We start from the raw sequence: 16,019 nt of genomic DNA, 5'->3' as shown, positions 1-16,019 counted from the left end.
CTTCAAGTAAATATCCTTAGTAATGCACCATGAGGAAAGAAAAATAGTAAGGCTTTTTCAAACTTTTCCACACACTCCCAGATGAACTTCAGGAATGCCATTGTCTTTTGTCTTTATCCTCCATTAAAAAGCTGGTTCTGTGTTTCTGGGCAGAAGAAAGCCCTTGGCAAAATTTCAGACTTCAGTGAATTAGATTTTAATGACCTTTTTGTAATGCTGAATGGCAAAATCCCACCTTAATTACAGGGTGGGATTCCCAAAATAGTGCAGAGAGAATTCCCCTCAGATGGACACAGATCAAGGTGGATATGGTGTGGACTAGGGAGAGCAAGGCAGTGCTGGTGCTCAGTATGTTTCAGACTTGGGTCTGTGAAAAAATGTGGTTCTAAGGAGGTCATCGATTACACTAGTATCCAAGGTTACTCTAACTTGCATTATCTATCACATATTTCTCTAAAGTAGACAGGAGTTTTAGTCAAATTGGGTGGGTTAGTCAAGCACATAAATAATTGAACTTGTACAATTTTAATTAAAAGTACCATGAAGCAATTAGAGTTTGAAACCATGAATACAAACCTCTAGGTGTAGCTTACATAGCTCTGATGCAAGTTAAAATAATCCCTGAAGGACAGATTGTGGCATCAATATTCCCACTGGGTAGTTGTTTATTCTCCATCTAGTCCCTTTGAAACAGAGAATGTTTAGACCAGCAAAATCTGTTCTACATAGCTACTAGCAACTGACCGTGTGGCAGGTAAGAGCCCTCTGAAAAAAATAGAGAATGCTTCCATATTTTCTGATGTCTGTTTTACAGCTAAAATAAGGCTCTAAGTAAGATGTATTTTACCTATTGCCAAGAAAGTATTTCAGTGCTAGCTATACAAGTCATGGCATTTCACACAACTTCATAGATAGGAAGACTGTGATATTCTGGTACAGCTATAGCCCTGAGAAAATCTGCTTTTGTTCCTGATTGAAGTTACAGCTTGCCTGAGACGCAAACATACTGATATAAGAAGCTAAGTTTTTAGACCTTCAAAGAATAATGTGCTACTTTCCGTGGAACATCAACAATAACATGTTCCATTGCACTCTTACAGAGACAGTAAGAACAGATATTTCTTTTAGCTTTAGTTAAAAGAAGCAGTGCACTGTTAAAAAAAAAAAAAAAAGAGCCTGGTATTTTACATTGTTCTGAATCTTATTCCTCTCTAATGTACATTGCAGTAAAAGAAAACTACCAAGGATCTGCTGTGAGAGAAAACCAGGACCTTGGTGCTCAGCACCTTGCTACGCGTGTGCAGTCTCTATGTATGTATATACAGTATGTATACTGAACTGTGTACCAGTTCAGTAGCCAGAGCAAGGTGTAAGGTCAATCCGTTCTGATGGTATAACTAACCTCCATAGCTCTAGTCAGCCTTGTGTTAGAAGCAAACTAGAAGCATGTGGTGTTGAAGTACGTTGCTCGTTGCAAAAAGCTTCCAAGAACTCGCTCATGTATCCCTCTGTATCACTGGGCCATGTTGTCCACCTATCTGTGTGGCTTCTTTCTTATTTCCATTTCAGAATACAAGAAGTACTCACCTGATAACCTACCTGCTGCTGAGGAAATGAGTCCTAGCTTTCTGAAAACAAACCACACAAACAGAAAGTAGACCTTGAGTGGACTGGATTAAGAGTCTGCTACCATCTAGCTCAATCAGGTTTTCAGGACTGCATTTGCATTTCAAGTATGCGTTAGTATTATGTGAACAAATTAGTAATACTGTGATGTGTTTATTTATGCATGCCTGTAGCAAGTTATTGTGTAATTTGGCCATACAGTGGATTCATCTGCATATACAATCACTACAATTACATTTGCAAATTATGTATGTATTCATGTACATGTGGGATAACTGTACACACAAAATTTCAACTATTTAGCCTATATTTTACATGATTTATTATCATGTTCACTTATCCACCCAATTTGCATAAGTCTTTCTGGGTAAGAGCTATCATAGCCTACAAATTACTTTATTCTTATCTGCACTAGAAGATAGGTTTGCTGTCATTTGCACAGCTTTCTGTATACACTGAGTTGTCTGATATGATAATGTCAAAACACTCACACCTTCTCTTCATTATGCTTTCTATTCCCAAAAGTTTAGAGTGCAAAGCCCTCCACAGCTGAGATATTCCCTCTTAACTGTTTGGCTATGGCAGCATGATCCAATTGAACAAGCATTTCCGTAGCTTTTGGGGGGCAGTTTTCTGGTTGACACTGGAATCTGTGTTGCTGTAGGCAAATTAACAAATGGTTAACAGTACTAGTTGAAAGTTAGACCATTTTTCCCTACTCTGTGCTAATCATAGTTCTGTAGATATATATAAAGATAGCCAGGGAAGAAAAAAAAAAAAAAAAAAGATGCCACTGGCGGCATGTGGGGACTTGTAGTTTCTTTTGTTTGTTTCTTTGTTTTGATTTTAATTTTCTTTTGTGACAAACTGATTTCTCACTATAAAAGATACAGTGTCAAAGGGAAGGAGAGAAAGGTAAAAATGATAGTGGAAGTGAATATTGCAGTCACATAAAATTGTTTTCTGCGCTGTGTCAGAGGGGAAGAATCTGCTACTTGTAGAACCATTTCATTGTGACAAGTGGTGGTGCGATGCAGCTGCTGTGGCCTTAGGCTGGCAGGGAGAAACCATTGTTGGTGATTTGCATGCCACCATAATTCCCATTTCCCTTACCATCTCCTCCCTGTTCCTGTGGTACATAAATCAGCAGTCTCACTACTTAAATTTTCTGCTCAGGGAGGAGGAAAAGACCAAAGCAGGATGAAGTAGGGAGGACAAGCTCAGCAGAAAGGGGAAAGTTGTTGAGGTATTTAAGAAACAAAATATGCAGCAGTTACCTTAACCTACTACTCCTTGAGGGTCTTTAATTGAAGGAAATTCAGTAAAGAACATAGGAATTTTTGTTCATATCAACCAAATTATCAGACAGTAGTGAAACACTTGTGTCAAGTCCCCAGCCTTTCAGAATGAGACTTGGGAAACAGGATATGGGATTCAGCAAGCTGAGCAGGGAGAAACACTGCATTTATTTAGACAACACAAAAAATAACAGCAGAATAAATTTCTCACAGTGCTGAGAATCTCTAAGGATTTAAAACAAGGATCGTCTTTCTGCAATAACACACCTGCAGGTGCAGGTGTAAAGGTCCTTCAGTAGGAGTCACAGAGTAGATTTTTCTCAACTATGGGCAACACAAGGGCAAATGTTTTAAAAGTAGGATGGCCTTCCACATGGTTTAGGACAGCCCAGGTTTGGATTTGCCTGCTATCATGAATTTCTATGCGAGCAAAATTTATTTAACTGTTTGATCCTGAAAAGTTAGGCATCAAAACAACTGCTGATATCTCATGTGGGGCCGAGGATCTACGTGGAACAAAATCTAGCTTCACTCATCTGTGTAGATGTGTACTGGTGCATTGCAGGTCAGCGTGCTAATGCTGTTTGAGAAGGGAAAGCAGCTACTGCAAGCTGCTCTTCAAGCCTGAATCTACAGAGGGTCATTATGTGAGCGCATGCTCCCCAGAGAGAAGATGCATTCAATTTGACCTTCTTCCTTTTTTTTTTTTTTTTTATTTTTTTTTTGTGAGGAGAGGATGTACCATAGAATCCACTCCATCTCTTTGCTGTTTTCTGGTTGTTCTTTATCTGAGCTTTACAGTAATGTTCCATGAACAAAGTAGGGTTTAACTCAATTTAATGTGAAAAAAATATATATATACTGTTCATAGTATTTATACTGTGTGTAAAAATCTTGAATATTGAGGATTTCCCTGCTCAGATTGAACTTCATAGATTCATAGGACTTGTCTGAAGGGGGATATTTCCCTTTTAGCCCTTGCAACAGTATTGCCTCCCATGCATTACTGCTGTTGATTTCCAAAACAGCTGCATTGCTGTGGTCTGGTTTCCAAAAAGTAACTAAGCAAATATTTCCATATATATATATATATAAAAGAATTTGGAAATCCTACAGCTTAATCCTACAGCTTAATAATAATAATAGGCCTGTTATATTAAACTTTGCCTTCAGGTTTCACTGAAAAAGCAAACTGAACAGCTTGCAGGCAGAACAATTCTGAGCTGGAACTTTTCTGCAAGGCAGAATAGTTTTATTATATTTGGCAAGGTTGGAAGGTCTTTATTTTCTGAGTGAAGAGGTAATCCTTGGATGACCAGAGGATTTGGAATTAGGCTATGCATTCCTATTCCTATTCCAAGCCTGACAGCTTGTTTTGGAGTATCATCTTTTTTTAAAAAGGTTTAATTGGAAAAAAAAAATAAGAGCAGAGTAACAGTATCTTAGAATTCATGTATTAAAGGAGATTCATGTATGAAAGAAGAGGATTTCTCAGGTGAGGAGACAGTGGTGCTGTGGGTTTCTGACATTCTTGTATTTTTCCATCAGGCAGATCTTCCTTCTCCCTCACCCTCATGAAGTCATAGATTGCGACCATCTTGGAAATACATTCCCTCCTGTGTAATTTCTGTGTTGCTTTCACGTCTTATTTCCCTTTTGTTGATCACTTGTTTCTCTGTTCATGAATCATTATTACTGTAACTTTGTTCTAAGCATAATTGTGTGGGGGAAAAAAAGTATTTGGGTCAAAAAAATCAGAGGAACATGGATCTTTATGGTACCAGGTTTAGTCACTTTTATTTTAAGAGGATAAACTATTTGAAATGAGATGAATGAGGCAAAATCAGGAATCTTAGATTTCTATAACTTGCTGAGAAATGGTCAGCAGATTAGTTTATAGGAGAAGCAACTATTCTTGTATTTTCAAATTGTACTGTACTGCAACTAATCCTGAAATTTAGTGTTTACAATAGGAAAGGCCTTTATCAGCAGATTGAAGCTTTCCTGAAAAAGTATTGTTTGGATGAGCTATAGATCAATACAGAACCACTGACAGCTACGTGATGAAATATTTTCATTGGTTTTGGTGGGAGTTTAAGTGGGACACTAAGGACAATCCCTGAAAAGTTCTTAGCATGAATTGTAACTGGTTTTCCTTTGGTTTCAGAGAGCTTGCTGAGTGCTCAGAACCTAAACTGATTTGAGCTGTTGCTAATCATGTCCCGGTCATAAGAAGAGTGAAATATTTTCTCTTTCGCCTCTCAGCTTGCAACATTAATGTTTTGATGCATTTTCATAAAAGTCATGTAGCTATCTGTGCCTCTGTACTTGCAGTCTGATCTGGTAGATGGGTGCCTATATGTGTCTTCTTTAAGTCTCTTGTAGCATCAGACTTTGAGGGAGCAAGAAGCAAGCAAAGAAACAGGTATTTCTAAACAAACATTAACTTCAATGAGGACAAGACATTTAATGAATCTTAAAATATCTAATATCCTAACACATATAGGTCACAATATGTTTAATATGTCAATATTTAAATAATAATAATAAAAAATGTTTTCTTAACTGTGGAAATAGTGATTATAAATGTTTTCTTTAGTTTTTCATTTTAAAACTTTGCTTTCATACACTAGCAATCTGCAACCCTTTCTCTCCCCCACTTTGCCCCCCCCCCCTTTTTTTTTTTAATTTTCAGAGAGATCTGCATGATTCTGGAAGTTGTATTTAACTTTATAGCAGTTTGATGCTATACTGCTATGCTGGAGTACTGTTGTCAGAGTTTTGTCTCTGAAAGGTCAGGTTCATATATTAATTCTCCTGTAAGCCACGTCCAATTTAATATATATAAAAAGAAAATCCGGTAAAATTGTGATCACTTTAGTATATTTGTATTAAAATTAAAGATAAATGGAAATATCTAAAGTAAATACTGTAATGAAAATATTTTATGGTATTTGCTTTATTCCAGGAAGTACAATTTTGCAGCATTCTGCTAAAGAATAAGAATTTGAAAAACAACTTGAAATTTTCTGTTTTGATGGAAGGAAAATCAAATTGCATAAGCAAGAAAGTAGTTTTTGTTTAAAAAAAAAAATTGAACCATAGAAATAATTGTTCAGTTTGCTATCTATAGTTTCTTTTTAATTATTCATTAAAGAAGATATTATTGCTTTTTTATATATATATAGAGCTTGTGGAAAACGTATTTATCTGTAGGCAGTCCTCTGAGCATAATTGCTAAAATTAAGAAATTAAATCATTGCTAAAATTGGTAAATCTTTTACTGAGTACTTCAGAAGCTTGAGTTACACTTTCAATTAATTTGATTATTTTGATGACTATTTAATTAAGTAACCAATCCAAATAATGTCAAATGCTCTGCAGTCACAGAGCTAGACTTGATTCCTGTCCTTCAGAACTTGCTGTTTTACAAACATACAAATTCAGCAGCTGAGACAAAATAAGATGCATCTAGTTCCAAAGCTCACCTGGTGGCCTCAGAGGTAATATTTAGTTTAGTAGTAAGAAAACCTGTTGTACAGGGAAGAGAAACGTTGTGTTCTTTGCAGAGAGTAGAAGGTAGTTTAGAGCTGCACAGAGGTTGCTGTTGAAAATCATTCTGCTATGCTCAGGCACTGAAGCTGATCTGAAATTTGTGTCTGTGTTTGATAGGCCTGCTATTTTAATGTACTGTAATTCTTTAATTATGCCTCTGCATTACTATGCATTTGTGTAACTGTAATATCATGTAATTATGAAATGTGTAACAATGTGTGACATAATAATTAGTTCAAATATGTGCACTGATTCATAACACAAAACTGTCTCCTACACATACATGAAATATATATATATATATTTTAAGTAGCCAAAAATCCTCATGCCTGTTCCACTACTTTTTTTTACCGTAGAAAGTTTTATATGGATTTATTCAGACTAAAGCATTCTAAGAAATTGGATTGTGTTGCTTTTATAGGTAAGCAACATGAAACACTGTTGGTAAGCAACATGAAACAACATGAAACAAGAGCTACAGTTATGATTAGAATGTTAGTGCACTTTGGTGAGTTCCTCATATATCCAAATAGCATATAGTTAAGGGGTTCACAGTGTAATCGGCAGAAAAATGTTTAATGCCTTCAGTAACAAGAAATTTTGTAGTAAGGAAATGAGTCATTTTATCAAAAGGAACCAGCAGAAATAGTAGACCTCTAAGGCTAGTCTTATTTTTAAGAGCTGAATTGTGCAAAAATTAATTTACTTCAGAGTTGCCTACAGTAATGAATTTTTTAAGTGTTTATGATAAATTTGATGTGGAAAGGCTAGAGAGATTAATCTTGAATTAATCTAGAAGAAACGCAAATGACCTCTACGTGCAACCCAGGTTCCCTTATTGAGCAAGCTGTGATTGTTGCTTAACACTGTCAGCAACCTAAATAAAACATCACATATTGCTTTATCACCAACAGCAGACATGCAAAGGTTTTTCATATACTACTATGCTTCCCTAGTAGAATTCAATGCAGGAAGTTACCTACTTTGAAATTCAGTACATGCAGTTATACCTGCAGAAAAACACTGATGTGAAAAAAAAAAAAAAAAAAGAGGATAAAATAAGTGTTTGAGTGGCATGGATTTTTTCAAATTTCTTACCAGTGTAACAAGGCAAGCTACTGAGAAATACTGAGACCAGTTGTAGTGATAACATGGGTGAAGGTTATGTGAAGGAGGACTCATTTAAGACATTGGTCTGGAATATTTCTTATAAAAAAAAAACCTTTCTGCTTGACAGGCCACAAGGAGGGATTTCTGCCCCATATTACTGCCTTTTTCCTCTGAAGAAATATCCAGACTGATAGTATTAGAGAACAAATAATGTTTTAATATTATTCATAAAGAACAAGGTACTAAATCCACTACAATACGAGAAAGAGAATTGCTTATACTGCCCTTTAATTTGCACTTTACACTCTGAGAAGAAAGTACCATCTTTTTTCTCTGTATTTGCACAGTATCATCCTCAATGAAAATCATGGAAATCCCAGAAGCTCTAACAATGCAAGTAGCAATACTGTGAAGGAATAATTCTCTAATTTGACTTTAAAAAGGGGGAAAGGACTCAGAAACTATTAAAAAGTTTTAGCAGATAAAGCATTTTTCTATATGCAACTGAAAGATTTTCTCTCTTATTTATACTAAATAGTACTACTTGTTTGTTGGCAATCATATTCAGATTTTTCTTACTAGGGAGGGTTATTCATATTACAGAATGATGTGGGATGGTAAAGACAAAAAATATAGTTGTCTGCTTCTCCGTTCACAAAATTACAGCCTGTTTCAGTTGTGATTTCCTATTTGTTCTCCCATAACTCTGGCCTGGGAAATTGATTTGACCTGGAAAGTGTTAGATGAGTTATTGCTGCTGAGTAACAAGATGACTTGCTAGAATATGTTGTAGGAAGGTGTTTCCCTTATTTAATTCACTGATTGTCTTAATAATGAAACAGTCAAGTATTTGCAGAACAGCATGGAACAATATGACAATTGAGTTCACATTGTTTTCAGGGTAAAATATCACTGGAAGAATCCTACGCTTTCAGCAAAACTAATCACGAATCTCAAAACAAAAGAAAATGCTTGTTGACCTTTTTTTCTTGACCTCAGAGAATGTTGAATTGCACAGCTGAAATAAAACACAGATCTGGCTTTGTGTTTGAGATTGCACCGAAGCAAGGTATTACTCCAGCCTTCTGTTTATGCACTTGCTGCTTAGATAAGAAATGGCAGGCAAAGAAGGTAATTTCTAGAAGAGTTTATTACTGCATATGTAAACAGGAAATGTTTGTTACATAGGGGCACTGTTATGGTTATGATAAAAGTTCAGTGTGTATGGTGGGAAGGACAGAGTTTTGCAACACAGAGAAAGCCAGCTTCTTCTGGCAGGACCTAGAGCATTCTAGGTGAACAGTTTGTACCATTGGCCTTTATTTATCGAAGGTTTGGTGTCTCATTGTATGGTGAAATGTTCAATATTTCTTACAAGAAATCCTGCTTCAAATGCTGTGTTAGAAAGAACATTTTATGTAAGTAGATAAATTGCACAAGCAATGTGGACTCGATTAGGCTTGAATTTGACACATAAGTTGATTTCAAGTATAACTGTACTTTTTTCTTTAAGAGTTTTATTCAGTTGGCATTAACAAAAACAAAGCATTAATGACCTACAGTGTTAAATGATAACATGAAGCTTACCAAAGCAGAGTAAACTGTAGATGTGAACGCATGCAGAAATATGAGGAAAATGTCTGGTAGACTGGGGGAAACAATATTTCCATAGGATATTCTTGAAGACCTTGTCTCTTATTTCCATGTGACTGTTCTAGGAGCCAACGAATCCAAAACAAATCCAAAAAGGAGAGGTAATCAGGATTTTTTTGCTACTGGGATTTCCTGGCTTTACCCTCCCTGAGCATTTGCATTCCTGCTATTGCTGAGTGAAAGCTGTGACTAGACAGTCCTATGGATCATCCAGCTCTGTAATAAATTGTACTTTCACATTTACTTGGGGGGCTGCTAGGCCATATAAATGTAGCAGTAACTAGTTCCACCAGCTTCACAGTGGTCTTGTGCCCAGCTACTAACATGAGGCTGTTCTAAAGAGCCACAGAATCAGAATATGTTTCTTCACTTTTCTGCAGGTAAGGAATATAAGAAAGATGTTTCCAAATAAGCAACGAAGTAAAAACTTTAGAAATCTAAATTTCTTTAGAAATAACAACAACAACTCACAAAACTTGCTATGATAACTTAAGGGGCTGTTTTTCAAGGTGCTGCAGATGTCTTGGAGCACGGAAACAGACAAAAACAACAACAACAACAACAACAAAAACCAACAAAACCAACCAAACAACAACAACAAAAACTGCATTACTCCCATTGATTTAGGTACTTAAATCCCTTTAAAAGTCTGTTCTTCAGTCATGTATGCTGTACTTAGCTGTCATAAAACTTGCAGCCCTCCCATGCTTAACAGTAAGGAACAGAAGAGACAGAGTATGTTATTTTTAAAATATCCACATCAGACAAACATATTGGGTAGGACTTTTTAGTCTGATATTAAAGACTAAACCTTCTTGGATAAAGCTCCATTCCTGGCAAATAATTCTTCTTCTTCAGGCTTGAACAAATCATTTCTACCCTTTTTTCTCTGGTAAGAGCTTAGAATAGGTTGTTGTTAGTTTGCTAACACTGGTACACATAAATAATATTTAGAAACCTGACCCCATGTTACACCTACATACAATTTCTACCAGAAATAGCATTTTATCAGTCTATAGTGTTACTTACAAGAAACAGCAATTAGAACTGTTTTACCAAAAATGCTGCAACAAAGCAGCAGTAGCCAATAAATAGACTGTTAACTACTTGCTTGCTTATTGTATGTTTTGTCTTTCTTCTCTCTTATCTAGTGAGTAAAATAGAAAATGTTTTAAAATACATGATACAAGGATCTTTTCTGAGACAAAATCTATTTTGTTTAACTTTGTGAAGACAGCAGTAAAGCAAGTAGTATAATGTCTGTCATTACTGTGCTTTTACTGATGTATGTTCCTTTGTTTAATGAATGCTTCCTGGATTATGACTGCCTACAATAAAAACATATTTCTTCAAGGTTACTCTTTTTTATTTTATAAAACTTCAGTTTCACACTGAAGTTATGTGATTTATTTATATGATCCGTACAATATGCATCTGAATGGACTTGTGTTTTTCATTCCCATATAGAAATATTACTTTCAATCTATCTATATATTTTTTTTCTGAAGTTATTTAGAATATATTGTTGCTGCGGATCCTGTACTTACCATATTTCATATCCTTTCCTACCCACTGCCTTACCCCTTCTGTCCACATTAATTTCAAGAACTGGGTAAGCAGTATGGAAAAAGGTTGGATACAGGATTTGAAGATCTTAGCAGTTGTTGCTCTTTGAGAAGCTATTAAGTTATCACATATTCAAAAGTATTCTACTGTAAGCCCCTGAGATTCTTCAAGCTCTATTCCAAATGCCTGTCAGTGTTGCCATCATTGTTAGCTCTTTGTGCTAGTGATAGCAATCTGTCTTCACATATTCAGTATCAAAATATTCAGTGGTAAAAAATTCAGATAAAAAGGAATTAGAATGCCACAGATACAGCTTGTGTAAGTTTAATTTCAGCATTTTTCCAGCAGGAACCTATATTTGTCAGCACTGGTTACAAGTCTTTAACATGTTTTTTACCTTTCTAGAATGTAACAAAGTGACTAGGAATAAAAAGGAAATTTCTTACTTATGCCAAGTCAAATTAAAATTGAATTGACATTTTATGTTTATTTTAAAGGAAAGCATGACAGAAGATCTCTGTAGCAGACTCTGATTAGTGAAGGAGTGGAGGACTCCAAGCTGTGTTTGATTCTGGTGTCACCTACTCAAGTTTCACTGCAGCATGAGAAGATAAAGCAACTGGAACAAACTTTAGAGCACAGTGGAAAGAAGATGCAGCAGCTGGTAGCAGATTTTAAGTCCCAGGCTATTCTGGTTGCTAACGTCCCTTAAAAGCATTTATCAAAAGTACCAAGTGGCCATAATGTCATAATAAATTCCAGGGAAACTTCTGAGAACTGTAATTTTTTTAATTAAAATACTGAGTTTACAATGTAATGCAAAAGCCACTGAAGTCCATACAGTTCTCAGAAGGAAAGGTTAAAATAAGTATAAATTTTTAATAATAAATAGAACATTTTCCTCCTTTGTTGTATCATTTAGAACCAGATAATCAACAAATTTCAAAGCCTAATCAGAAACGGAGCCTTAATGATAACTTTAATCATATAATTAGCAAGGTATCAATAACCTTGGATGAGGGAGACACAGTATCGGTTAAACTAGAAAGAATGCGTCAGTCACAGTCATTAAAGTGAGCGCTGAAAAATAAACAAATATGCTAGAGTTCAAAGTTACTAAGCAACTGCATATAAAGGAAGAAAAGTCAAACTCCATGCATTTCTTCTGGGGAGTTCTACTTACTGAACTGACTGCACAATTATAGCTACAAAATAAATTACCCTGGGGATTTTCTTTTGTTGCTCTTGGTTTTCATTTATTTATTTTTATTTCATTAACACTTGGTAAATGTCTATAACACTAAAAATTACAATCTATACAAACTGTGGGTGGGATAATACCAGCCAAGTGGGTAAATTTACACTTGGTAATATTGCAAATCCGTAGGAAAGCACAAGATCCTTACTTTCTCTCATGTCTGCAGTTGACTAAAAAAAAGGAAATGGAGACACCAGTCCACCTTGCTCGGACAGCACAATGGGAGTAACCCTGGGGTACAGAAGGTTTTTAAAATGGAAAGAGAAATTCCAGTGAATCTAGAACCACATTGCGTCTGACCCCTGTACAGCATGCCGATGGGCTGACCAACAGCCTTACGGATGTTATGGTCAGTCAGAATTGCAGTCTAAGCACTTTCCTTCTTCTTCTTTAGATGACAAAATCCCACAGACTGAGGAAAGGTGTGGTTCTGACCAGAATTCATCAGCAGCTCAAGGGGAAGGAAAGAGGAGGCCTGTTACTCCTTGCAAAGCAAAGTCTTTGTGCATGTGCCATGGGGCTCAGGGAAGACTTTTCATTCTTGAATGATTATTGTTCAGTTTAAAACACATTAAAATATGAAACCATGTTCATACTCTACGATGTGTATAAATAGCTTGTATCTTCACAGGTGGTAGTCCTTTTTAACAGCAGTTTAAATGTAGTCCCTTTGCTATAAGGATTCCATTTAATGTACTCCTAACTGCCTAACATATAAACTCAGGGTTAAATTTAAGTCTTTTTTACAGTCCTATAGCTTCTTTAAGAACCACAACTTCTTTTATTTAATGGATCATTTCATCACAGTGTGATGAAGACTGTTTAGGTAGACTTTGTATCATTTTAGTGCATAGAAAGTGAGCTGTATGAAGAAGCCCATAAGAGACAAACAAGTGAATGGTTCCCATTCATATGACAGTTTCATTTTGTCACACACCCATGAGATGATACATCCATGAAAGCCATTGGCCTGCTGGACTTTGAGGCTACTGGTACTGTACAGAAACAAATTAACTGTTGGGTGAAAAAATATTTAATCAATTTTCTGCTAGAGAAATCTGTTACAAAAATTTCTTTGTTGAACAAATCATAATAATGTTGATCTAACATATTCTGTCAGGGAAAAAAAAAGGAAGGGAAGGGAAGGGAAGGGAAGGGAAGGGAAGGGAAGGGAAGGGAAGGGAAGGGAAGGGAAGGGAAGGGAAGGGAAGGGAAGGGAAGGGAAGGGAAGGGAAGGGAAGGGAAGGGAAGGGAAGGGAAGGGAAGGGAAGGGAAGGGAAGGGAAGGGAAGGGAAGGGAAGGGAAGGGAAGGGAAGGGAAGGGAAGGGAAGGGAAGGGAAGGGAAGGGAAGGGAAGGGAAGGGAAGGGAAGGATATGCTTTTTAAATATCCAAAATATCCACTGGCCCACTTCTACTATTTTGGTATTTTAAATTAAATTTTTATTTCTAATTTCAAAATAATTACTTTTTTTTTTGATCTTATACTGTTCCAAAGGCAACTGAAATCCAAATGAAATATTTCACATTTCTTAAAGTAGAATACTTAACTTGATCTGGTGTGATCTTTCCAGATATGTGAAATTATTCATAAGCTAGAGAGTGCACTTTCTGACAAGTCATAACTAAGCTTACCATAGAAAATACGATTTGTAAACTCTAATAACTAACAAGATTTATAATCTTGCAAAAAACAATGAGTAACTTCAGTTAGTCACAGAACAAACAACCTATAGTCATGCTAGAATTTCATAAATTTTCAGGAAAGTAAAAACTATTACAGAGCCAGCAACTCTCTGGAGTCATAAAGCATTTTTTGCAAAGCCAATGTCATCATTATATGCACACACTCATACAAATGGAAGGCTAGAACCTGCAACTCCACTTGACTGATCTTGTATTGATTTCATTGAGAGTCTTGGATAACGATGACCCAAAGTAAGCAAAGTGTCCAGAGCAAACAGATCTTCACTTTCCTATGTACTTTGCAAAGACAAGTAAGAATTAAGGTTCTTGTTTGGCAGATATGAAAGATTATGACTTGTCTAATGTTACGCAGGCAGACAGGCAGTTATGAAGCTGAGGAGAGCCCAGTTCTGACATGTTCTGAAAGCCCTGTCTTCCATGTTACCCATCAGAAATTATCCAGTCATAGGAGATTGGAAGAACTGTTCAGAACAGCTTCTGTCTGCTTTTTGTACAACATACATATAAAAATCCAAATTACAGTATTTAAAATTGTTAGAAATACTGAATTATTGCTAGCTGTCACCTAGGTCCTGATGAAACAAAGAGCTTAAGCATCATTGTTAAACCCTTTGACTTCAATGAGCTTTGAGTCAGTTGCTTTTTTGTATGCATACCCTTTATTGTAAGTGTTTTCTGATGCAAAACAGAGTCTAAGCTGGTTGCATTGCCTGCTTGCATACTAAATTCTGTAGCTGTGTGTAAATGACATTTTTTTTCTTTATGGTTAGTTACTAAATCTGAGGCATGAGATTCGTTCCAAGTATCTAAAAGAGTTGGATCATATTGCACTACGTATTAACTAACATCCCATGAATGCAATATAATATATGCGAGGATTTGAACCTGCATGGATTTTGGTACTCTAAAATATAATTCCTTCTTTGGAGCTAAATATATTGAAATCTCTTTAGTGCACTTACATGAAAGAAACATCCTACCTTAAGAAATGCAAAAAATATTATCTCTGAAAGTTCTTGCTATGATTTAGAAGAAAAATGTATGATTTTGTGACTGTTCACTTCTGCCTTAGAAACTAGGGTAATATTTGATTTATTTGAGAAAATTTCATCAGGATAAACTAAATTTTTAGTTAACATATGCAGTTTAAAATAATGACAAAACCCTCCATATGTACAGTCCCTACAGGGAAAAAAATAGGAAAACACAAACTAAGAAGAAAGTTTAGAAAATATCTAAAATAAGTATTCACAGGGAACTTGGACAGCTTAAAAGTTAACCCAAGTATTTCTGTTTGTCTACCACTACGTTATTTCATGTGTATAAATAGCTGAACACATTATATATATTTTTCTCTATTTAGGATAATCAATCGTTCTGATTTCTCTCTAGTCTTAATCATTTAGTTCCTTTTTTATATCTTTTTGCCTCAGAAATGTTTATTGTTAGATGAGATCATCCCATGTGTACAGACATGCTAATGACTAGTTTCAACACTTGAAGAAAGAAAATCTCAAATGAAAACATTGCATAAACACAAAAGGCTTTGGCAGTAGGTCTTAACTAGAGCCATGTAGCTATGAATGTATTTGGCAGGGCGGGGTGGGGGGAGGGGGAAGAATAGCTTTTCACCAATACTTGGCTTATGATTGGAACGTTTTTCACATTAATTTCATTCCAAGTTGTTTGCAAGGAATTGAAAGTGAGAGTGTTTTATCAGTGACCTGGGAAATAAATTAGAGTACTCACAACAACTATTTCTCTTGAATTAAAAGTAATATACTTCACAAAGATGTAACTGGATAAATGATATGCTATGGGAAAGGCAGCTGAGACACACAAGTAAAAGAAATAAGTACGGTATATGACTACCTGAAACTTAGAAGGTGTCTGAGTTTAAAAAAAAAAAAAAAGTGCTCTCATTAATATTAAAGTCATAAAATATTTTGTCAGATATATGTGAGGACTATGGCGAATACAAATGATTAAGCTTTTTCTAAGCACTAAATAAAAAATAAAAAATAATAAAAAAAGAAGTTAATTTTTAAATCTCTCATTGGAAGGAGATGTTTTTACATGGATGCAGATAGTCTTGCACTTTACTATGTTGTGGTTTTCTAAAAAAAATATCATGGGTATATCTCAGCTGCGAGTAAACAGAACAAAAGCAACACAGGAAGGAAGAAGAGACCAAATAATTTATTTTTTCTTCTCCATGGTGTGTGTAAAATGAACTGTTTATATATAA

This window comes from Anser brachyrhynchus (assembly GCF_964034855.1).
Source record: "Anser brachyrhynchus genome assembly, chromosome: Z".
Taxonomy (NCBI): domain Eukaryota; kingdom Metazoa; phylum Chordata; class Aves; order Anseriformes; family Anatidae; genus Anser; species Anser brachyrhynchus.
The sequence above is the reverse complement of the archived record's forward strand: the minus strand, read 5'-3'. Positions refer to the sequence as shown.